The 23,242-nt window shown below is 45.6% G+C and overlaps 17 non-coding genes and 1 pseudogene across 17 annotated transcripts; all 18 read left to right on the forward strand.

The window, feature by feature from the left end:
- The first annotated feature begins 66 nt into the window (after positions 1 to 66).
- On the forward strand, positions 67 to 257 carry LOC141160023 (U2 spliceosomal RNA). Its single transcript, XR_012250013.1, has one exon. It is a non-coding gene; the product is annotated as a U2 spliceosomal RNA (small nuclear RNA).
- Positions 258 to 1,379: 1,122 nt separating this feature from the next.
- Positions 1,380 to 1,570, forward strand: LOC141158463 (U2 spliceosomal RNA). The gene has a single exon (XR_012248494.1). It is a non-coding gene; the product is annotated as a U2 spliceosomal RNA (small nuclear RNA).
- A 1,118-nt stretch (positions 1,571 to 2,688) lies between these two features.
- Positions 2,689 to 2,879, forward strand: LOC141158465 (U2 spliceosomal RNA). Its single transcript, XR_012248495.1, has one exon. It is a non-coding gene; the product is annotated as a U2 spliceosomal RNA (small nuclear RNA).
- A 1,123-nt stretch (positions 2,880 to 4,002) lies between these two features.
- LOC141159961 (U2 spliceosomal RNA) lies at positions 4,003 to 4,193 on the forward strand. Its single transcript, XR_012249954.1, has one exon. It is a non-coding gene; the product is annotated as a U2 spliceosomal RNA (small nuclear RNA).
- Positions 4,194 to 5,312: 1,119 nt separating this feature from the next.
- LOC141158466 (U2 spliceosomal RNA) lies at positions 5,313 to 5,503 on the forward strand. Its single transcript, XR_012248496.1, has one exon. It is a non-coding gene; the product is annotated as a U2 spliceosomal RNA (small nuclear RNA).
- Positions 5,504 to 6,624: 1,121 nt separating this feature from the next.
- Positions 6,625 to 6,815, forward strand: LOC141159643 (U2 spliceosomal RNA). Its single transcript, XR_012249646.1, has one exon. It is a non-coding gene; the product is annotated as a U2 spliceosomal RNA (small nuclear RNA).
- Positions 6,816 to 7,934: 1,119 nt separating this feature from the next.
- LOC141158467 (U2 spliceosomal RNA) lies at positions 7,935 to 8,125 on the forward strand. The gene has a single exon (XR_012248497.1). It is a non-coding gene; the product is annotated as a U2 spliceosomal RNA (small nuclear RNA).
- Positions 8,126 to 9,245: 1,120 nt separating this feature from the next.
- LOC141159644 (U2 spliceosomal RNA) lies at positions 9,246 to 9,436 on the forward strand. The gene has a single exon (XR_012249647.1). It is a non-coding gene; the product is annotated as a U2 spliceosomal RNA (small nuclear RNA).
- A 1,119-nt stretch (positions 9,437 to 10,555) lies between these two features.
- Positions 10,556 to 10,746, forward strand: LOC141158468 (U2 spliceosomal RNA). Its single transcript, XR_012248498.1, has one exon. It is a non-coding gene; the product is annotated as a U2 spliceosomal RNA (small nuclear RNA).
- A 1,118-nt stretch (positions 10,747 to 11,864) lies between these two features.
- Positions 11,865 to 12,055, forward strand: LOC141159787 (U2 spliceosomal RNA). The gene has a single exon (XR_012249785.1). It is a non-coding gene; the product is annotated as a U2 spliceosomal RNA (small nuclear RNA).
- Positions 12,056 to 13,180: 1,125 nt separating this feature from the next.
- On the forward strand, positions 13,181 to 13,371 carry LOC141159646 (U2 spliceosomal RNA). The gene has a single exon (XR_012249649.1). It is a non-coding gene; the product is annotated as a U2 spliceosomal RNA (small nuclear RNA).
- A 1,117-nt stretch (positions 13,372 to 14,488) lies between these two features.
- On the forward strand, positions 14,489 to 14,679 carry LOC141158469 (U2 spliceosomal RNA). Its single transcript, XR_012248499.1, has one exon. It is a non-coding gene; the product is annotated as a U2 spliceosomal RNA (small nuclear RNA).
- Positions 14,680 to 15,806: 1,127 nt separating this feature from the next.
- LOC141159647 (U2 spliceosomal RNA) lies at positions 15,807 to 15,997 on the forward strand. The gene has a single exon (XR_012249650.1). It is a non-coding gene; the product is annotated as a U2 spliceosomal RNA (small nuclear RNA).
- A 1,115-nt stretch (positions 15,998 to 17,112) lies between these two features.
- LOC141158470 (U2 spliceosomal RNA) lies at positions 17,113 to 17,303 on the forward strand. The gene has a single exon (XR_012248500.1). It is a non-coding gene; the product is annotated as a U2 spliceosomal RNA (small nuclear RNA).
- A 1,119-nt stretch (positions 17,304 to 18,422) lies between these two features.
- Positions 18,423 to 18,613, forward strand: LOC141158471 (U2 spliceosomal RNA). Its single transcript, XR_012248501.1, has one exon. It is a non-coding gene; the product is annotated as a U2 spliceosomal RNA (small nuclear RNA).
- Positions 18,614 to 19,733: 1,120 nt separating this feature from the next.
- LOC141159537 (U2 spliceosomal RNA) lies at positions 19,734 to 19,924 on the forward strand. Its single transcript, XR_012249542.1, has one exon. It is a non-coding gene; the product is annotated as a U2 spliceosomal RNA (small nuclear RNA).
- Positions 19,925 to 21,042: 1,118 nt separating this feature from the next.
- On the forward strand, positions 21,043 to 21,134 carry LOC141160417 (U2 spliceosomal RNA; annotated as a pseudogene).
- A 797-nt stretch (positions 21,135 to 21,931) lies between these two features.
- Positions 21,932 to 22,122, forward strand: LOC141160229 (U2 spliceosomal RNA). Its single transcript, XR_012250181.1, has one exon. It is a non-coding gene; the product is annotated as a U2 spliceosomal RNA (small nuclear RNA).
- The last annotated feature ends 1,120 nt before the right edge of the window (positions 22,123 to 23,242 follow it).

Consider the following 23,242-nt stretch of genomic DNA (forward strand, 5'->3'; position numbering starts at 1 on the left):
GCCATCTCCACAAATGGACTTTTCAGAATTCTTGGGTGGCACCGTAGTCGGAAACCAATTCTGGTTATCGCTTCTCGGCCTTTTGGCTAAGATCAAGTGTAGTATCTGTTCTTATCAGTTTAATATCTCATACGTCCCCTATCTGGGGACCATATATTAAATGGATTTTTAGAACAGGGAGATGGAAAAAGAGCTTGCTCTGTCCACTCCACGCATTGACCTGGTATTGCAGTATCTCCAGGACCGGTGCACCCCTTCTTTAATGCAGTTTCTAAAATCAGAAAGAATTTAATTCAATGCTTTTTGTTCATTTGGCTTGTTTGTCGGATTTTGGGATGGACTCTTTGGCTTTGCTTTTCTTCTCCTCATTGGAATTTCATGTTAAAAGTTGCAGAAGCCAGATGACAAGCTCATTTTGGTTCAACTTCAGCAACTGTGCATTGCATTGCCATGTAATGTAATGCAATGCTATCTATCTAGCTCTCCCTCTATACTTCCTTTTGGATAAACAGACATATTAGGCAAGCATTTTGGAGCTTTCACCTAAATAACTACAGGTGGTGAGATAAGCTGCACAATATAATTGACCTTTCAGTATATTGTTGCACACACACCATCTATTTAGCAAATGCCCTTGTTATCAACAGCAGCCTTTTAAACTCACCTGAGCTAACAGGTATGTGAGCTGGTTACTCTGCTGCGCTTAAAATTTCTTTTTTGGTTTGCTACAATGCCTTTTCTGAAACGTTGTCTCCCTCTGCTGGAACACTGACTTCTTTCATTTAATGCCTGCAGACTATAAAAGAGAAACCAACCCAAAAAGTTTGGTTGATTAGTCTGTGGCATTCTTTTAAACTGTTGCTTATGGCGGTCTCTGTGAGCTTCTCAGTGACATTCAGCCATCCAGGTATCCCGCCTGCAGTAGACGGAATGTGGCAATGGAACGCTGGCTGCGCGTGTCATAATAGGCTCTGAGCCTTTATATACCTGCGCACAGCAGCAGCCACCTTCAGTCTGCTGCTGGACAGCCAGCAGCAGCAGCAGCAGCAGGAGAGGTAATTAATCAGCAACCCTCCTGCTAAGGGTAGACAGCTGCTCGTTCCACCCCCCCCCCCCCCCGCCTTAATTGGTTCTCCTCCCTTCCAACGGTGTTGAGGCGGGTGGGAACAGCCGGGGGTTGAGGGTACTGTGCTAAAAGAGGTGGAGTTATGCAGATCTAAAACGCGTGGATTGCAGCAGCAGCAAGCCGAAAAGTGCAGGCATGTGAGGGATCTAGAGGTTGACAGCATGTCTTCTTAACGGGAGTCCAGGTGGCCATCTCCACAAATGGACTTTTCAGAATCCTTGGGTGGCACCGTAGTCGGAAACCAATTCTGGTTATCGCTTCTCGGCCTTTTGGCTAAGATCAAGTGTAGTATCTGTTCTTATCAGTTTAATATCTGATACGTCCCCTATCTGGGGACCATATATTAAATGGATTTTTAGAACAGGGAGATGGAAAAAGAGCTTGCTCTGTCCACTCCACGCATTGACCTGGTATTGCAGTATCTCCAGGACCGGTGCACCCCTTCTTTAATGCAGTTTCTAAAATCAGAAAGAATTGAATTCAATGCTTTTTGTTCATTTGGCTTGTTTGTCGGATTTTGGGATGGACTCTTTGGCTTTGCTTTTCTTCTCCTCATTGGATTTTTCATGTTAAAAGTTGCAGAAGCCAGATGACAAGCTCATTTTGGTTCAACTTCAGCAACTGTGCATTGCATTGCCATGTAATGTAATGCAATGCTATCTATCTAGCTCTCCCTCTATACTTCCTTTTGGATAAACAGACATATTAGGCAAGCATTTTGGAGCTTTCACCTAAATAACTACAGGTGGTGAGATAAGCTGCACAATATAATTGACCTTTCAGTATATTGTTGCACACACACCATCTATTTAGCAAATGCCCTTGTTATCAACAGCAGCCTTTTAAACTCACCTGAGCTAACAGGTATGTGAGCTGGTTACTCTGCTGCGCTTAAAATTTCTTTTTTGGTTTGCTACAATGCCTTTTCTGAAACGTTGTCTCCCTCTGCTGGAACACTGACTTCTTTCATTTAATGCCTGCAGACTATAAAAGAGAAACCAACCCAAAAAGTTTGGTTGATTAGTCTGTGGCATTCTTTTAAACTGTTGCTTATGGCGGTCTCTGTGAGCTTCTCAGTGACATTCAGCCATCCAGGTATCCCGCCTGCAGTAGACGGAATGTGGCAATGGAACGCTGGCTGCGCGTGTCATAATAGGCTCTGAGCCTTTATATACCTGCGCACAGCAGCAGCCACCTTCAGTCTGCTGCTGGACAGCCAGCAGCAGCAGCAGCAGCAGGAGAGGTAATTAATCAGAAACCCTCCTGCTAAGGGTAGACAGCTGCTCGTCCCCCCCCCCCCCCGCCTTAATTGGTTCTCCTCCCTTCCAACGGTGTTGAGGCGGGTGGGAACAGCCGGGGGTTGAGGGTACTGTGCTAAAAGAGGTGGAGTTATGCAGATCTAAAACGCGTGGATTGCAGCAGCAGCAAGCCGAAAAGTGCAGGCATGTGAGGGATCTAGAGGTTGACAGCATGTCTTCTTAACGGGAGTCCAGGTGGCCATCTCCACAAATGGACTTTTCAGAATCCTTGGGTGGCACCGTAGTCGGAAACCAATTCTGGTTATCGCTTCTCGGCCTTTTGGCTAAGATCAAGTGTAGTATCTGTTCTTATCAGTTTAATATCTGATACGTCCCCTATCTGGGGACCATATATTAAATGGATTTTTAGAACAGGGAGATGGAAAAAGAGCTTGCTCTGTCCACTCCACGCATTGACCTGGTATTGCAGTATCTCCAGGACCGGTGCACCCCTTCTTTAATGCAGTTTCTAAAATCAGAAAGAATTGAATTCAATGCTTTTTGTTCATTTGGCTTGTTTGTCGGATTTTGGGATGGACTCTTTGGCTTTGCTTTTCTTCTCCTCATTGGATTTTTCATGTTAAAAGTTGCAGAAGCCAGATGACAAGCTTATTTTGGTTCAACTTCAGCAACTGTGCATTGCATTGCCATGTAATGTAATGCAATGCTATCTATCTAGCTCTCCCTCTATACTTCCTTTTGGATAAACAGACATATTAGGCAAGCATTTTGGAGCTTTCACCTAAATAACTACAGGTGGTGAGATAAGCTGCACAATATAATTGACCTTTCAGTATATTGTTGCACACACACCATCTATTTAGCAAATGCCCTTGTTATCAACAGCAGCCTTTTAAACTCACCTGAGCTAACAGGTATGTGAGCTGGTTACTCTGCTGCGCTTAAAATTTCTTTTTTGGTTTGCTACAATGCCTTTTCTGAAACGTTGTCTCCCTCTGCTGGAACACTGACTTCTTTCATTTAATGCCTGCAGACTATAAAAGAGAAACCAACCCAAAAAGTTTGGTTGATTAGTCTGTGGCATTCTTTTAAACTGTTGCTTATGGCGGTCTCTGTGAGCTTCTCAGTGACATTCAGCCATCCAGGTATCCCGCCTGCAGTAGACGGAATGTGGCAATGGAACGCTGGCTGCGCGTGTCATAATAGGCTCTGAGCCTTTATATACCTGCGCACAGCAGCAGCCACCTTCAGTCTGCTGCTGGACAGCCAGCAGCAGCAGCAGCAGCAGGAGAGGTAATTAATCAGCAACCCTCCTGCTAAGGGTAGACAGCTGCTCGTTCCACCCCCCCCCCCCCCCGCCTTAATTGGTTCTCCTCCCTTCCAACGGTGTTGAGGCGGGTGGGAACAGCCGGGGGTTGAGGGTACTGTGCTAAAAGAGGTGGAGTTATGCAGATCTAAAACGCGTGGATTGCAGCAGCAGCAAGCCGAAAAGTGCAGGCATGTGAGGGATCTAGAGGTTGACAGCATGTCTTCTTAACGGGAGTCCAGGTGGCCATCTCCACAAATGGACTTTTCAGAATCCTTGGGTGGCACCGTAGTCGGAAACCAATTCTGGTTATCGCTTCTCGGCCTTTTGGCTAAGATCAAGTGTAGTATCTGTTCTTATCAGTTTAATATCTGATACGTCCCCTATCTGGGGACCATATATTAAATGGATTTTTAGAACAGGGAGATGGAAAAAGAGCTTACTCTGTCCACTCCACGCATTGACCTGGTATTGCAGTATCTCCAGGACCGGTGCACCCCTTCTTTAATGCAGTTTCTAAAATCAGAAAGAATTGAATTCAATGCTTTTTGTTCATTTGGCTTGTTTGTCGGATTTTGGGATGGACTCTTTGGCTTTGCTTTTCTTCTCCTCATTGGATTTTTCATGTTAAAAGTTGCAGAAGCCAGATGACAAGCTCATTTTGGTTCAACTTCAGCAACTGTGCATTGCATTGCCATGTAATGTAATGCAATGCTATCTATCTAGCTCTCCCTCTATACTTCCTTTTGGATAAACAGACATATTAGGCAAGCATTTTGGAGCTTTCACCTAAATAACTACAGGTGGTGAGATAAGCTGCACAATATAATTGACCTTTCAGTATATTGTTGCACACACACCATCTATTTAGCAAATGCCCTTGTTATCAACAGCAGCCTTTTAAACTCACCTGAGCTAACAGGTATGTGAGCTGGTTACTCTGCTGCGCTTAAAATTTCTTTTTTGGTTTGCTACAATGCCTTTTCTGAAACGTTGTCTCCCTCTGCTGGAACACTGACTTCTTTCATTTAATGCCTGCAGACTATAAAAGAGAAACCAACCCAAAAAGTTTGGTTGATTAGTCTGTGGCATTCTTTTAAACTGTTGCTTATGGCGGTCTCTGTGAGCTTCTCAGTGACATTCAGCCATCCAGGTATCCCGCCTGCAGTAGACGGAATGTGGCAATGGAACGCTGGCTGCGCGTGTCATAATAGGCTCTGAGCCTTTATATACCTGCGCACAGCAGCAGCCACCTTCAGTCTGCTGCTGGACAGCCAGCAGCAGCAGCAGCAGCAGGAGAGGTAATTAATCAGCAACCCTCCTGCTAAGGGTAGACAGCTGCTCGTTCCACCCCCCCCCCCGCCTTAATTGGTTCTCCTCCCTTCCAACGGTGTTGAGGCGGGTGGGAACAGCCGGGGGTTGAGGGTACTGTGCTAAAAGAGGTGGAGTTATGCAGATCTAAAACGCGTGGATTGCAGCAGCAGCAAGCCGAAAAGTGCAGGCATGTGAGGGATCTAGAGGTTGACAGCATGTCTTCTTAACGGGAGTCCAGGTGGCCATCTCCACAAATGGACTTTTCAGAATCCTTGGGTGGCACCGTAGTCGGAAACCAATTCTGGTTATCGCTTCTCGGCCTTTTGGCTAAGATCAAGTGTAGTATCTGTTCTTATCAGTTTAATATCTGATACGTCCCCTATCTGGGGACCATATATTAAATGGATTTTTAGAACAGGGAGATGGAAAAAGAGCTTGCTCTGTCCACTCCACGCATTGACCTGGTATTGCAGTATCTCCAGGACCGGTGCACCCCTTCTTTAATGCAGTTTCTAAAATCAGAAAGAATTGAATTCAATGCTTTTTGTTCATTTGGCTTGTTTGTCGGATTTTGGGATGGACTCTTTGGCTTTGCTTTTCTTCTCCTCATTGGATTTTTCATGTTAAAAGTTGCAGAAGCCAGATGACAAGCTCATTTTGGTTCAACTTCAGCAACTGTGCATTGCATTGCCATGTAATGTAATGCAATGCTATCTATCTAGCTCTCCCTCTATACTTCCTTTTGGATAAACAGACATATTAGGCAAGCATTTTGGAGCTTTCACCTAAATAACTACAGGTGGTGAGATAAGCTGCACAATATAATTGACCTTTCAGTATATTGTTGCACACACACCATCTATTTAGCAAATGCCCTTGTTATCAACAGCAGCCTTTTAAACTCACCTGAGCTAACAGGTATGTGAGCTGGTTACTCTGCTGCGCTTAAAATTTCTTTTTTGGTTTGCTACAATGCCTTTTCTGAAACGTTGTCTCCCTCTGCTGGAACACTGACTTCTTTCATTTAATGCCTGCAGACTATAAAAGAGAAACCAACCCAAAAAGTTTGGTTGATCAGTCTGTGGCATTCTTTTAAACTGTTGCTTATGGCGGTCTCTGTGAGCTTCTCAGTGACATTCAGCCATCCAGGTATCCCGCCTGCAGTAGACGGAATGTGGCAATGGAACGCTGGCTGCGCGTGTCATAATAGCTCTGAGCCTTTATATACCTGCGCACAGCAGCAGCCACCTTCAGTCTGCTGCTGGACAGCCAGCAGCAGCAGCAGCAGGAGAGGTAATTAATCAGCAACCCTCCTGCTAAGGGTAGACAGCTGCTCGTTCCACCCCCCCACCCCCCCCCGCCTTAATTGGTTCTCCTCCCTTCCAACGGTGTTGAGGCGGGTGGGAACAGCCGGGGGTTGAGGGTACTGTGCTAAAAGAGGTGGAGTTATGCAGATCTAAAACGCGTGGATTGCAGCAGCAGCAAGCCGAAAAGTGCAGGCATGTGAGGGATCTAGAGGTTGACAGCATGTCTTCTTAACGGGAGTCCAGGTGGCCATCTCCACAAATGGACTTTTCAGAATCCTTGGGTGGCACCGTAGTCGGAAACAAATTCTGGTTATCGCTTCTCGGCCTTTTGGCTAAGATCAAGTGTAGTATCTGTTCTTATCAGTTTAATATCTGATACGTCCCCTATCTGGGGACCATATATTAAATGGATTTATAGAACAGGGAGATGGAAAAAGAGCTTGCTCTGTCCACTCCACGCATTGACCTGGTATTGCAGTATCTCCAGGACCGGTGCACCCCTTCTTTAATGCAGTTTCTAAAATCAGAAAGAACTGAATTCAATGCTTTTTGTTCATTTGGCTTGTTTGTCGGATTTTGGGATGGACTCTTTGGCTTTGCTTTTCTTCTCCTCATTGGATTTTTCATGTTAAAAGTTGCAGAAGCCAGATGACAAGCTCATTTTGGTTCAACTTCAGCAACTGTGCATTGCATTGCCATGTAATGTAATGCAATGCTATCTATCTAGCTCTCCCTCTATACTTCGTTTTGGATAAACAGACATATTAGGCAAGCATTTTGGAGCTTTCACCTAAATAACTACAGGTGGTGAGATAAGCTGCACAATATAATTGACCTTTCAGTATATTGTTGCACACACACCATCTATTTAGCAAATGCCCTTGTTATCAACAGCAGCCTTTTAAACTCACCTGAGCTAACAGGTATGTGAGCTGGTTACTCTGCTGCGCTTAAAATTTCTTTTTTGGTTTGCTACAATGCCTTTTCTGAAACGTTGTCTCCCTCTGCTGGAACACTGACTTCTTTCATTTAATGCCTGCAGACTATAAAAGAGAAACCAACTCAAAAAGTTTGGTTGATTAGTCTGTGGCATTCTTTTAAACTGTTGCTTATGGCGGTCTCTGTGAGCTTCTCAGTGACATTCAGCCATCCAGGTATCCCGCCTGCAGTAGACGGAATGTGGCAATGGAACGCTGGCTGCGCGTGTCATAATAGGCTCTGAGCCTTTATATACCTGCGCACAGCAGCAGCCACCTTCAGTCTGCTGCTGGACAGCCAGCAGCAGCAGCAGCAGCAGGAGAGGTAATTAATCAGCAACCCTCCTGCTAAGGGTAGACAGCTGCTCGTTCCACCCCCCCCCCCGCCTTAATTGGTTCTCCTCCCTTCCAACGGTGTTGAGGCGGGTGGGAACAGCCGGGGGTTGAGGGTACTGTGCTAAAAGAGGTGGAGTTATGCAGATCTAAAACGCGTGGATTGCAGCAGCAGCAAGCCGAAAAGTGCAGGCATGTGAGGGATGTAGAGGTTGACAGCATGTCTTCTTAACGGGAGTCCAGGTGGCCATCTCCACAAATGGACTTTTCAGAATCCTTGGGTGGCACCGTAGTCGGAAACCAATTCTGGTTATCGCTTCTCGGCCTTTTGGCTAAGATCAAGTGTAGTATCTGTTCTTATCAGTTTAATATCTGATACGTCCCCTATCTGGGGACCATATATTAAATGGATTTTTAGAACAGGGAGATGGAAAAAGAGCTTGCTCTGTCCACTCCACGCATTGACCTGGTATTGCAGTATCTCCAGGACCGGTGCACCCCTTCTTTAATGCAGTTTCTAAAATCAGAAAGAATTGAATTCAATGCTTTTTGTTCATTTGGCTTGTTTGTCGGATTTTGGGATGGACTCTTTGGCTTTGCTTTTCTTCTCCTCATTGGATTTTTCATGTTAAAAGTTGCAGAAGCCAGATGACAAGCTCATTTTGGTTCAACTTCAGCAACTGTGCATTGCATTGCCATGTAATGTAATGCAATGCTATCTATCTAGCTCTCCCTCTATACTTCCTTTTGGATAAACAGACATATTAGGCAAGCATTTTGGAGCTTTCACCTAAATAACTACAGGTGGTGAGATAAGCTGCACAATATAATTGACCTTTCAGTATATTGTTGCACACACACCATCTATTTAGCAAATGCCCTTGTTATCAACAGCAGCCTTTTAAACTCACCTGAGCTAACAGGTATGTGAGCTGGTTACTCTGCTGCGCCTAAAATTTCTTTTTTGGTTTGCTACAATGCCTTTTCTGAAACGTTGTCTCCCTCTGCTGGAACACTGACTTCTTTCATTTAATGCCTGCAGACTATAAAAGAGAAACCAACCCAAAAAGTTTGGTTGATCAGTCTGTGGCATTCTTTTAAACTGTTGCTTATGGCGGTCTCTGTGAGCTTCTCAGTGACATTCAGCCATCCAGGTATCCCGCCTGCAGTAGACGGAATGTGGCAATGGAACGCTGGCTGCGCGTGTCATAATAGCTCTGAGCCTTTATATACCTGCGCACAGCAGCAGCCACCTTCAGTCTGCTGCTGGACAGCCAGCAGCAGCAGCAGCAGGAGAGGTAATTAATCAGCAACCCTCCTGCTAAGGGTAGACAGCTGCTCGTTCCACCCCCCCACCCCCCCCGCCTTAATTGGTTCTCCTCCCTTCCAACGGTGTTGAGGCGGGTGGGAACAGCCGGGGGTTGAGGGTACTGTGCTAAAAGAGGTGGAGTTATGCAGATCTAAAACGCGTGGATTGCAGCAGCAGCAAGCCGAAAAGTGCAGGCATGTGAGGGATCTAGAGGTTGACAGCATGTCTTCTTAACGGGAGTCCAGGTGGCCATCTCCACAAATGGACTTTTCAGAATCCTTGGGTGGCACCGTAGTCGGAAACAAATTCTGGTTATCGCTTCTCGGCCTTTTGGCTAAGATCAAGTGTAGTATCTGTTCTTATCAGTTTAATATCTGATACGTCCCCTATCTGGGGACCATATATTAAATGGATTTATAGAACAGGGAGATGGAAAAAGAGCTTGCTCTGTCCACTCCACGCATTGACCTGGTATTGCAGTATCTCCAGGACCGGTGCACCCCTTCTTTAATGCAGTTTCTAAAATCAGAAAGAATTGAATTCAATGCTTTTTGTTCATTTGGCTTGTTTGTCGGATTTTGGGATGGACTCTTTGGCTTTGCTTTTCTTCTCCTCATTGGATTTTTCATGTTAAAAGTTGCAGAAGCCAGATGACAAGCTCATTTTGGTTCAACTTCAGCAACTGTGCATTGCATTGCCATGTAATGTAATGCAATGCTATCTATCTAGCTCTCCCTCTATACTTCCTTTTGGATAAACAGACATATTAGGCAAGCATTTTGGAGCTTTCACCTAAATAACTACAGGTGGTGAGATAAGCTGCACAATATAATTGACCTTTCAGTATATTGTTGCACACACACCATCTATTTAGCAAATGCCCTTGTTATCAACAGCAGCCTTTTAAACTCACCTGAGCTAACAGGTATGTGAGCTGGTTACTCTGCTGCGCTTAAAATTTCTTTTTTGGTTTGCTACAATGCCTTTTCTGAAACGTTGTCTCCCTCTGCTGGAACACTGACTTCTTTCATTTAATGCCTGCAGACTATAAAAGAGAAACCAACCCAAAAAGTTTGGTTGATTAGTCTGTGGCATTCTTTTAAACTGTTGCTTATGGCGGTCTCTGTGAGCTTCTCAGTGACATTCAGCCATCCAGGTATCCCGCCTGCAGTAGACGGAATGTGGCAATGGAACGCTGGCTGCGCGTGTCATAATAGGCTCTGAGCCTTTATATACCTGCGCACAGCAGCAGCCACCTTCAGTCTGCTGCTGGACAGCCAGCAGCAGCAGCAGCAGGAGAGGTAATTAATCAGCAACCCTCCTGCTAAGGGTAGACAGCTGCTCGTTCCACCCCCCCCCCCCCCGCCTTAATTGGTTCTCCTCCCTTCCAACGGTGTTGAGGCGGGTGGGAACAGCCGGGGGTTGAGGGTACTGTGCTAAAAGAGGTGGAGTTATGCAGATCTAAAACGCGTGGATTGCAGCAGCAGCAAGCCGAAAAGTGCAGGCATGTGAGGGATCTAGAGGTTGACAGCATGTCTTCTTAACGGGAGTCCAGGTGGCCATCTCCACAAATGGACTTTTCAGAATCCTTGGGTGGCACCGTAGTCGGAAACCAATTCTGGTTATCGCTTCTCGGCCTTTTGGCTAAGATCAAGTGTAGTATCTGTTCTTATCAGTTTAATATCTGATACGTCCCCTATCTGGGGACCATATATTAAATGGATTTTTAGAACAGGGAGATGGAAAAAGAGCTTGCTCTGTCCACTCCACGCATTGACCTGGTATTGCAGTATCTCCAGGACCGGTGCACCCCTTCTTTAATGCAGTTTCTAAAATCAGAAAGAATTGAATTCAATGCTTTTTGTTCATTTGGCTTGTTTGTCGGATTTTGGGATGGACTCTTTGGCTTTGCTTTTCTTCTCCTCATTGGATTTTTCATGTTAAAAGTTGCAGAAGCCAGATGACAAGCTCATTTTGGTTCAACTTCAGCAACTGTGCATTGCATTGCCATGTAATGTAATGCAATGCTATCTATCTAGCTCTCCCTCTATACTTCCTTTTGGATAAACAGACATATTAGGCAAGCATTTTGGAGCTTTCACCTAAATAACTACAGGTGGTGAGATAAGCTGCACAATATAATTGACCTTTCAGTATATTGTTGCACACACACCATCTATTTAGCAAATGCCCTTGTTATCAACAGCAGCCTTTTAAACTCACCTGAGCTAACAGGTATGTGAGCTGGTTACTCTGCTACGCTTAAAATTTCTTTTTTGGTTTGCTACAATGCCTTTTCTGAAACGTTGTCTCCCTCTGCTGGAACACTGACTTCTTTCATTTAATGCCTGCAGACTATAAAAGAGAAACCAACCCAAAAAGTTTGGTTGATTAGTCTGTGGCATTCTTTTAAACTGTTGCTTATGGCGGTCTCTGTGAGCTTCTCAGTGACATTCAGCCATCCAGGTATCCCGCCTGCAGTAGACGGAATGTGGCAATGGAACGCTGGCTGCGCGTGTCATAATAGGCTCTGAGCCTTTATATACCTGCGCACAGCAGCAGCCACCTTCAGTCTGCTGCTGGACAGCCAGCAGCAGCAGCAGCAGCAGGAGAGGTAATTAATCAGCAACCCTCCTGCTAAGGGTAGACAGCTGCTCGTTCCACCCCCCCCCCGCCTTAATTGGTTCTCCTCCCTTCCAACGGTGTTGAGGCGGGTGGGAACAGCCGGGGGTTGAGGGTACTGTGCTAAAAGAGGTGGAGTTATGCAGATCTAAAACGCGTGGATTGCAGCAGCAGCAAGCCGAAAAGTGCAGGCATGTGAGGGATCTAGAGGTTGACAGCATGTCTTCTTAACGGGAGTCCAGGTGGCCATCTCCACAAATGGACTTTTCAGAATCCTTGGGTGGCACCGTAGTCGGAAACCAATTCTGGTTATCGCTTCTCGGCCTTTTGGCTAAGATCAAGTGTAGTATCTGTTCTTATCAGTTTAATATCTGATACGTCCCCTATCTGGGGACCATATATTAAATGGATTTTTAGAACAGGGAGATGGAAAAAGAGCTTGCTCTGTCCACTCCACGCATTGACCTGGTATTGCAGTATCTCCAGGACAGGTGCACCCCTTCCTTAATGCAGTTTCTAAAATCAGAAAGAATTGAATTCAATGCTTTTTGTTCATTTGGCTTGTTTGTCGGATTTTGGGATGGACTCTTTGGCTTTGCTTTTCTTCTCCTCATTGGATTTTTTATGTTAAAAGTTGCAGAAGCCAGATGACAAGCTCATTTTGGTTCAACTTCAGCAACTGTGCATTGCATTGCCATGTAATGTAATGCAATGCTATCTATCTAGCTCTCCCTCTATACTTCCTTTTGGATAAACAGACATATTAGGCAAGCATTTTGGAGCTTTCACCTAAATAACTACAGGTGGTGAGATAAGCTGCACAATATAATTGACCTTTCAGTATATTGTTGCACACACACCATCTATTTAGCAAATGCCCTTGTTATCAACAGCAGCCTTTTAAACTCACCTGAGCTAACAGGTATGTGAGCTGGTTACTCTGCTGCGCTTAAAATTTCTTTTTTGGTTTGCTACAATGCCTTTTCTGAAACGTTGTCTCCCTCTGCTGGAACACTGACTTCTTTCATTTAATGCCTGCAGACTATAAAAGAGAAACCAACCCAAAAAGTTTGGTTGATTAGTCTGTGGCATTCTTTTAAACTGTTGCTTATGGCGGTCTCTGTGAGCTTCTCAGTGACATTCAGCCATCCAGGTATCCCGCCTGCAGTAGACGGAATGTGGCAATGGAACGCTGGCTGCGCGTGTCATAATAGGCTCTGAGCCTTTATATACCTGCGCACAGCAGCAGCCACCTTCAGTCTGCTGCTGGACAGCCAGCAGCAGCAGCAGCAGCAGGAGAGGTAATTAATCAGCAACCCTCCTGCTAAGGGTAGACAGCTGCTCGTTCCACCCCCCCACCCTCCCCCGCCTTAATTGGTTCTCCTCCCTTCCAACGGTGTTGAGGCGGGTGGGAACAGCCGGGGGTTGAGGGTACTGTGCTAAAAGAGGTGGAGTTATGCAGATCTAAAACGCGTGGATTGCAGCAGCAGCAAGCCGAAAAGTGCAGGCATGTGAGGGATCTAGAGGTTGACAGCATGTCTTCTTAACGGGAGTCCAGGTGGCCATCTCCACAAATGGACTTTTCAGAATCCTTGGGTGGCACCGTAGTCGGAAACCAATTCTGGTTATCGCTTCTCGGCCTTTTGGCTAAGATCAAGTGTAGTATCTGTTCTTATCAGTTTAATATCTGATACGTCCCCTATCTGGGGACCATATATTAAATGGATTTATAGAACAGGGAGATGGAAAAAGAGCTTGCTCTGTCCACTCCACGCATTGACCTGGTATTGCAGTATCTCCAGGACCGGTGCACCCCTTCTTTAATGCAGTTTCTAAAATCAGAAAGAATTGAATTCAATGCTTTTTGTTCATTTGGCTTGTTTGTCGGATTTTGGGATGGACTCTTTGGCTTTGCTTTTCTTCTCCTCATTGGATTTTTCATGTTAAAAGTTGCAGAAGCCAAATGACAAGCTCATTTTGGTTCAACTTCAGCAACTGTGCATTGCATTGCCATGTAATGTAATGCAATGCTATCTATCTAGCTCTCCCTCTATACTTCCTTTTGGATAAACAGACATATTAGGCAAGCATTTTGGAGCTTTCACCTAAATAACTACAGGTGGTGAGATAAGCTGCACAATATAATTGACCTTTCAGTATATTGTTGCACACACACCATCTATTTAGCAAATGCCCTTGTTATCAACAGCAGCCTTTTAAACTCACCTGGGCTAACAGGTATGTGAGCTGGTTACTCTGCTGCGCTTAAAATTTCTTTTTTGGTTTGCTACAATGCCTTTTCTGAAACGTTGTCTCCCTCTGCTGGAACACTGACTTCTTTCATTTAATGCCTGCAGACTATAAAAGAGAAACCAACCCAAAAAGTTTGGTTGATTAGTCTGTGGCATTCTTTTAAACTGTTGCTTATGGCGGTCTCTGTGAGCTTCTCAGTGACATTCAGCCATCCAGGTATCCCGCCTGCAGTAGACAGAATGTGGCAATGGAACGCTGGCTGCGCGTGTCATAATAGGCTCTGAGCCTTTATATACCTGCGCACAGCAGCAGCCACCTTCAGTCTGCTGCTGGACAGCCAGCAGCAGCAGCAGCAGGAGAGGTAATTAATCAGCAACCCTCCTGCTAAGGGTAGACAGCTGCTCGTTCCACCCCCCCCCCCCGCCTTAATTGGTTCTCCTCCCTTCCAACGGTGTTGAGGCGGGTGGGAACAGCCGGGGGTTGAGGGTACTGTGCTAAAAGAGGTGGAGTTATGCAGATCTAAAACGCGTGGATTGCAGCAGCAGCAAGCCGAAAAGTGCAGGCATGTGAGGGATCTAGAGGTTGACAGCATGTCTTCTTAACGGGAGTCCAGGTGGCCATCTCCACAAATGGACTTTTCAGAATCCTTGGGTGGCACCGTAGTCGGAAACCAATTCTGGTTATCGCTTCTCGGCCTTTTGGCTAAGATCAAGTGTAGTATCTGTTCTTATCAGTTTAATATCTGATACGTCCCCTATCTGGGGACCATATATTAAATGGATTTTTAGAACAGGGAGATGGAAAAAGAGCTTGCTCTGTCCACTCCACGCATTGACCTGGTATTGCAGTATCTCCAGGACCGGTGCACCCCTTCTTTAATGCAGTTTCTAAAATCAGAAAGAATTGAATTCAATGCTTTTTGTTCATTTGGCTTGTTTGTCGGATTTTGGGATGGACTCTTTGGCTTTGCTTTTCTTCTCCTCATTGGATTTTTCATGTTAAAAGTTGCAGAAGCCAGATGACAAGCTCATTTTGGTTCAACTTCAGCAACTGTGCATTGCATTGCCATGTAATGTAATGCAATGCTATCTATCTAGCTCTCCCTCTATACTTCCTTTTGGATAAACAGACATATTAGGCAAGCATTTTGGAGCTTTCACCTAAATAACTACAGGTGGTGAGATAAGCTGCACAATATAATTGACCTTTCAGTATATTGTTGCACACACACCATCTATTTAGCAAATGTCCTTGTTATCAACAGCAGCCTTTTAAACTCACCTGAGCTAACAGGTATGTGAGCTGGTTACTCTGCTGCGCTTAAAATTTCTTTTTTGGTTTGCTACAATGCCTTTTCTGAAACGTTGTCTCCCTCTGCTGGAACACTGACTTCTTTCATTTAATGCCTGCAGACTATAAAAGAGAAACCAACCCAAAAAGTTTGGTTGATTAGTCTGTGGCATTCTTTTAAACTGTTGCTTATGGCGGTCTCTGTGAGCTTCTCAGTGACATTCAGCCATCCAGGTATCCCGCCTGCAGTAGACGGAATGTGGCAATGGAACGCTGGCTGCGCGTGTCATAATAGGCTCTGAGCCTTTATATACCTGCGCACAGCAGCAGCCACCTTCAGTCTGCTGCTGGACAGCCAGCAGCAGCAGCAGCAGCAGGAGAGGTAATTAATCAGCAACCCTCCTGCTAAGGGTAGACAGCTGCTCGTTCCACCCCCCCACCCCCCCCCCCGCCTTAATTGGTTCTCCTCCCTTCCAACGGTGTTGAGGCGGGTGGGAACAGCCGGGGGTTGAGGGTACTGTGCTAAAAGAGGTGGAGTTATGCAGATCTAAAACGCGTGGATTGCAGCAGCAGCAAGCCGAAAAGTGCAGGCATGTGAGGGATCTAGAGGTTGACAGCATGTCTTCTTAACGGGAGTCCAGGTGGCCATCTCCACAAATGGACTTTTCAGAATCCTTGGGTGGCACCGTAGTCGGAAACCAATTCTGGTTATCGCTTCTCGGCCTTTTGGCTAAGATCAAGTGTAGTATCTGTTCTTATCAGTTTAATATCTGATACGTCCCCTATCTGGGGACCATATATTAAATGGATTTATAGAACAGGGAGATGGAAAAAGAGCTTGCTCTGTCCACTCCACGCATTGACCTGGTATTGCAGTATCTCCAGGACCGGTGCACCCCTTCTTTAATGCAGTTTCTAAAATCAGAAAGAATTGAATTCAATGCTTTTTGTTCATTTGGCTTGTTTGTCGGATTTTGGGATGGACTCTTTGGCTTTGCTTTTCTTCTCCTCATTGGATTTTTCATGTTAAAAGTTGCAGAAGCCAAATGACAAGCTCATTTTGGTTCAACTTCAGCAACTGTGCATTGCATTGCCATGTAATGTAATGCAATGCTATCTATCTAGCTCTCCCTCTATACTTCCTTTTGGATAAACAGACATATTAGGCAAGCATTTTGGAGCTTTCACCTAAATAACTACAGGTGGTGAGATAAGCTGCACAATATAATTGACCTTTCAGTATATTGTTGCACACACACCATCTATTTAGCAAATGCCCTTGTTATCAACAGCAGCCTTTTAAACTCACCTGAGCTAACAGGTATGTGAGCTGGTTACTCTGCTGCGCTTAAAATTTCTTTTTTGGTTTGCTACAATGCCTTTTCTGAAACGTTGTCTCCCTCTGCTGGAACACTGACTTCTTTCATTTAATGCCTGCAGACTATAAAAGAGAAACCAACCCAAAAAGTTTGGTTGATTAGTCTGTGGCATTCTTTTAAACTGTTGCTTATGGCGGTCTCTGTGAGCTTCTCAGTGACATTCAGCCATCCAGGTATCCCGCCTGCAGTAGACGGAATGTGGCAATGGAACGCTGGCTGCGCGTGTCATAATAGGCTCTGAGCCTTTATATACCTGCGCACAGCAGCAGCCACCTTCAGTCTGCTGCTGGACAGCCAGCAGCAGCAGCAGGAGAGGTAATTAATCAGCAACCCTCCTGCTAAGGGTAGACAGCTGCTCGTTCCACCCCCCCCCCCCCGCCTTAATTGGTTCTCCTCCCTTCCAACGGTGTTGAGGCGGGTGGGAACAGCCGGGGGTTGAGGGTACTGTGCTAAAAGAGGTGGAGTTATGCAGATCTAAAACGCGTGGATTGCAGCAGCAGCAAGCCGAAAAGTGCAGGCATGTGAGGGATCTAGAGGTTGACAGCATGTCTTCTTAACGGGAGTCCAGGTGGCCATCTCCACAAATGGACTTTTCAGAATCCTTGGGTGGCACCGTAGTCGGAAACCAATTCTGGTTATCGCTTCTCGGCCTTTTGGCTAAGATCAAGTGTAGTATCTGTTCTTATCAGTTTAATATCTGATACGTCCCCTATCTGGGGACCATATATTAAATGGATTTTTAGAACAGGGAGATGGAAAAAGAGCTTGCTCTGTCCACTCCACGCATTGACCTGGTATTGCAGTATCTCCAGGACCGGTGCACCCCTTCTTTAATGCAGTTTCTAAAATCAGAAAGAATTGAATTCAATGCTTTTTGTTCATTTGGCTTGATTGTCGGATTTTGGGATGGACTCTTTGGCTTTGCTTTTCTTCTCCTCATTGGATTTTTCATGTTAAAAGTTGCAGAAGCCAGATGACAAGCTCATTTTGGTTCAACTTCAGCAACTGTGCATTGCATTGCCATGTAATGTAATGCAATGCTATCTATCTAGCTCTCCCTCTATACTTCCTTTTGGATAAACAGACATATTAGGCAAGCATTTTGGAGCTTTCACCTAAATAACTACAGGTGGTGAGATAAGCTGCACAATATAATTGACCTTTCAGTATATTGTTGCACAGACACCATCTATTTAGCAAATGCCCTTGTTATCAACAGCAGCCTTTTAAACTCACCTGAGCTAACAGGTATGTGAGCTGGTTACTCTGCTGCGCTTAAAATTTCTTTTTTGGTTTGCTACAATGCCTTTTCTGAAATGTTGTCTCCCTCTGCTGGAACACTGACTTCTTTCATTTAATGCCTGCAGACTATAAAAGAGAAACCAACCCAAAAAGTTTGGTTGATTAGTCTGTGGCATTCTTTTAAACTGTTGCTTATGGCGGTCTCAGTGAGCTTCTCAGTGACATTCAGCCATCCAGGTATCCCGCCTGCAGTAGACGGAATGTGGCAATGGAACGCTGGCTGCGCGTGTCATAATAGGCTCTGAGCCTTTATATACCTGCGCACAGCAGCAGCCACCTTCAGTCTGCTGCTGGACAGCCAGCAGCAGCAGCAGCAGCAGGAGAGGTAATTAATCAGCAACCCTCCTGCTAAGGGTAGACAGCTGCTCGTTCCACCCCCCCCCCCGCCTTAATTGGTTCTCCTCCCTTCCAACGGTGTTGAGGCGGGTGGGAACAGCCGGGGGTTGAGGGTACTGTGCTAAAAGAGGTGGAGTTATGCAGATCTAAAACGCGTGGATTGCAGCAGCAGCAAGCCGAAAAGTGCAGGCATGTGAGGGATCTAGAGGTTGACAGCATGTCTTCTTAACGGGAGTCCAGGTGGCCATCTCCACAAATGGACTTTTCAGAATCCTTGGGTGGCACCGTAGTCGGAAACCAATTCTGGTTATCGCTTCTCGGCCTTTTGGCTAAGATCAAGTGTAGTATCTGTTCTTATCAGTTTAATATCTGATACGTCCCCTATCTGGGGACCATATATTAAATGGATTTTTAGAACAGGGAGATGGAAAAAGAGCTTGCTCTGTCCACTCCACGCATTGACCTGGTATTGCAGTATCTCCAGGACCGGTGCACCCCTTCTTTAATGCAGTTTCTAAAATCAGAAAGAATTGAATTCAATGCTTTTTGTTCATTTGGCTTGTTTGTCGGATTTTGGGATGGACTCTTTGGCTTTGCTTTTCTTCTCCTCATTGGATTTTTCATGTTAAAAGTTGCAGAAGCCAGATGACAAGCTCATTTTGGTTCAACTTCAGCAACTGTGCATTGCATTGCCATGTAATGTAATGCAATGCTATCTATCTAGCTCTCCCTCTATACTTCCTTTTGGATAAACAGACATATTAGGCAAGCATTTTGGAGCTTTCACCTAAATAACTACAGGTGGTGAGATAAGCTGCACAATATAATTGACCTTTCAGTATATTGTTGCACACACACCATCTATTTAGCAAATGCCCTTGTTATCAACAGCAGCCTTTTAAACTCACCTGAGCTAACAGGTATGTGAGCTGGTTACTCTGCTGCGCTTAAAATTTCTTTTTTGGTTTGCTACAATGCCTTTTCTGAAACGTTGTCTCCCTCTGCTGGAACACTGACTTCTTTCATTTAATGCCTGCAGACTATAAAAGAGAAACCAACCCAAAAAGTTTGGTTGATTAGTCTGTGGCATTCTTTTAAACTGTTGCTTATGGCGGTCTCTGTGAGCTTCTCAGTGACATTCAGCCATCCAGGTATCCCGCCTGCAGTAGACGGAATGGGGCAATGGAACACTGGCTGCGCGTGTCATAATAGGCTCTGAGCCTTTATATACCTGCGCACAGCAGCAGCCACCTTCAGTCTGCTGCTGGACAGCCAGCAGCAGCAGCAGCAGCAGGAGAGGTAATTAATCAGCAACCCTCCTGCTAAGGGTAGACAGCTGCTCGTTCCACCCCCCCCCCCCGCCTTAATTGGTTCTCCTCCCTTCCAACGGTGTTGAGGCGGGTGGGAACAGCCGGGGGTTGAGGGTACTGTGCTAAAAGAGGTGGAGTTATGCAGATCTAAAACGCGTGGATTGCAGCAGCAGCAAGCCGAAAAGTGCAGGCATGTGAGGGATCTAGAGGTTGACAGCATGTCTTCTTAACGGGAGTCCAGGTGGCCATCTCCACAAATGGACTTTTCAGAATCCTTGGGTGGCACCGTAGTCGGAAACCAATTCTGGTTATCGCTTCTCAGCCTTTTGGCTAAGATCAAGTGTAGTATCTGTTCTTATCAGTTTAATATCTGATACGTCCCCTATCTGGGGACCATATATTAAATGGATTTTTAGAACAGGGAGATGGAAAAAGAGCTTGCTCTGTCCACTCCACGCATTGACCTGGTATTGCAGTATCTCCAGGACCGGTGCACCCCTTCTTTAATGCAGTTTCTAAAATCAGAAAGAATTGAATTCAATGCTTTTTGTTCATTTGGCTTGTTTGTCGGATTTTGGGATGGACTCTTTGGCTTTGCTTTTCTTCTCCTCATTGGATTTTTCATGTTAAAAGTTGCAGAAGCCAGATGACAAGCTCATTTTGGTTCAACTTCAGCAACTGTGCATTGCATTGCCATGTAATGTAATGCAATGCTATCTATCTAGCTCTCCCTCTATACTTCCTTTTGGATAAACAGACATATTAGGCAAGCATTTTGGAGCTTTCACCTAAATAACTACAGGTGGTGAGATAAGCTGCACAATATAATTGACCTTTCAGTATATTGTTGCACACACACCATCTATTTAGCAAATGCCCTTGTTATCAACAGCAGCCTTTTAAACTCACCTGAGCTAACAGGTATGTGAGCTGGTTACTCTGCTGCGCTTAAAATTTCTTTTTTGGTTTGCTACAATGCCTTTTCTGAAACGTTGTCTCCCTCTGCTGGAACACTGACTTCTTTCATTTAATGCCTGCAGACTATAAAAGAGAAACCAACCCAAAAAGTTTGGTTGATTAGTCTGTGGCATTCTTTTAAACTGTTGCTTATGGAGGTCTCTGTGAGCTTCTCAGTGACATTCAGCCATCCAGGTATCCCGCCGGCAGTAGACGGAATGTGGCAATGGAATGCTGGCTGCGTGTGTCATAATAGGCTCTGAGCCTTTATATACCTGCGCACAGCAGCAGCCACCTTCAGTCTGCTGCTGGACAGCCAGCAGCAACAACAGCAGCAGGAGAGGTAATTAATCAGCAACCCTCCTGCTAAGGGTAGACAGCTGCTCGTTCCACCCCCCCCCCGCCTTAATTGGTTCTCCTCCCTTCCAACGGTGTTGAGGCGGGTGGGAACAGCCGGGGGTTGAGGGTACTGTGCTAAAAGAGGTGGAGTTATGCAGATCTAAAACGCGTGGATTGCAGCAGCAGCAAGCCGAAAAGTGCAGGCATGTGAGGGATCTAGAGGTTGACAGCATGTCTTCTTAACGGGAGTCCAGGTGGCCATCTCCACAAATGGACTTTTCAGAATCCTTGGGTGGCACCGTAGTCGGAAACCAATTCTGGTTATCGCTTCTCGGCCTTTTGGCTAAGATCAAGTGTAGTATCTTTCGAAAAGGCGGTTTTGGATGTTGGCCGCCCTAGTAGATTGATACATTATGCACACTGGGGCTTAGGCGCTTGTTAGTACGCCAGTTGGCTAATATAGTCATCTGGTGGAAAGCATGGCCCCCCAGGATCGACGCCATTGGGCCGGGGAAGATCGAAAGCCCGAAGTGTGAAGTGCCCCAGGAGTGGTGACCCTGGGGTGCCTTAACTCACTGGGATTGGGAACCCCACTTGAGTTTATGGCACATTTGCACTAGCACTTCAATATTTCTTTCTTCACACACACCCTTATTCCGGGCCTTCTGGCCTTAGGATGGGGAATTTTTCAATTCCCGGTCGAAGGTCCGGGCAGTATTATACTGTGAAACCTTCACTATTTATTTAATTTTTTTTGTCACTGTGTGTCCACTTTTTCACGTGTGTCCACGTCCTTACTAGGATTTTGTCGGGATGCGGTTCCCTTACGGGTTCCTCTCTTGGCAGGTCTAGGGGGGGAGTGTGTGGCCATCAGGTTCCGCTCCCCCCTGATCCCCCCTGGCTCTCCTCTTTCGGGAGGAGAGCGTTGTTGGCTCCCCTCTTCCGGGAGGGGAGCACAGTCTTTGGCTCCCAGTGCCTTGCTCGGGTGAGAACTCGGGCAGGTATTGGGGGTAAGATTGGGTCCCCTCTGGCTCCGGCTGGAGGTGGCTATTTGTCCCTGTTCCTCGCTGTTGCCTTCTGGCTCGGAGGGACGGGGAATGGTTTGGGGGACCCTTCTCCTTTTGGAGAGGGTTTCAAGAAGATCAGCATCCTAGTGCACTTTTTTTGTGGCACTTGTCACTTTTTTAAGCGCACTCGGGTTTTGTACACGAATTCGGGCTTTCAAAAAAAAAAAAAAAAAAAAAAAAAAATCTGTTCTTATCAGTTTAATATCTGATACGTCCCCTATCTGGGGACCATATATTAAATGGATTTTTAGAACAGGGAGATGGAAAAAGAGCTTGCTCTGTCCACTCCACGCATTGACCTGGTATTGCAGTATCTCCAGGACCGGTGCACCCCTTCTTTAATGCAGTTTCTAAAATCAGAAAGAATTGAATTCAATGCTTTTTGTTCATTTGGCTTGTTTGTCGGATTTTGGGATGGACTCTTTGGCTTTGCTTTTCTTCTCCTCATTGGATTTTTCATGTTAAAAGTTGCAGAAGCCAGATGACAAGCTCATTTTGGTTCAACTTCAGCAACTGTGCATTGCATTGCCATGTAATGTAATGCAATGCTATCTATCTAGCTCTCCCTCTATACTTCCTTTTGGATAAACAGACATATTAGGCAAGCATTTTGGAGCTTTCACCTAAATAACTACAGGTGGTGAGATAAGCTGCACAATATAATTGACCTTTCAGTATATTGTTGCACACACACCATCTATTTAGCAAATGCCCTTGTTATCAACAGCAGCCTTTTAAACTCACCTGAGCTAACAGGTATGTGAGCTGGTTACTCTGCTGCGCTTAAAATTTCTTTTTTGGTTTGCTACAATGCCTTTTCTGAAACGTTGTCTCCCTCTGCTGGAACACTGACTTCTTTCATTTAATGCCTGCAGACTATAAAAGAGAAACCAACCCAAAAAGTTTGGTTGATTAGTCTGTGGCATTCTTTTAAACTGTTGCTTATGGCGGTCTCTGTGAGCTTCTCAGTGACATTCAGCCATCCAGGTATCCCGCCTGCAGTAGACGGAATGTGGCAATGGAACGCTGGCTGCGCGTGTCATAATAGGCTCTGAGCCTTTATATACCTGCGCACAGCAGCAGCCACCTTCAGTCTGCTGCTGGACAGCCAGCAGCAGCAGCAGCAGCAGCAGGAGAGGTAATTAATCAGCAACCCTCCTGCTAAGGGTAGACAGCTGCTCGTTCCACCCCCCCCCGCCTTAATTGGTTCTCCTCCCTTCCAACGGTGTTGAGGCGGGTGGGAACAGCCGGGGGTTGAGGGTACTGTGCTAAAAGAGGTGGAGTTATGCAGATCTAAAACGCGTGGATTGCAGCAGCAGAAAGCCGAAAAGTGCAGGCATGTGAGGGATCTAGAGGTTGACAGCATGTCTTCTTAACGGGAGTCCAGGTGGCCATCTCCACAAATGGACTTTTCAGAATCCTTGGGTGGCACCGTAGTCGGAAACCAATTCTGGTT

This window comes from Phyllobates terribilis, unplaced genomic scaffold (genome assembly GCF_046119375.1).
Source record: "Phyllobates terribilis strain yellow unplaced genomic scaffold, ASM4611937v1 Scaffold_8__6_contigs__length_399053987, whole genome shotgun sequence".
Lineage (NCBI taxonomy): Eukaryota > Metazoa > Chordata > Amphibia > Anura > Dendrobatidae > Phyllobates > Phyllobates terribilis.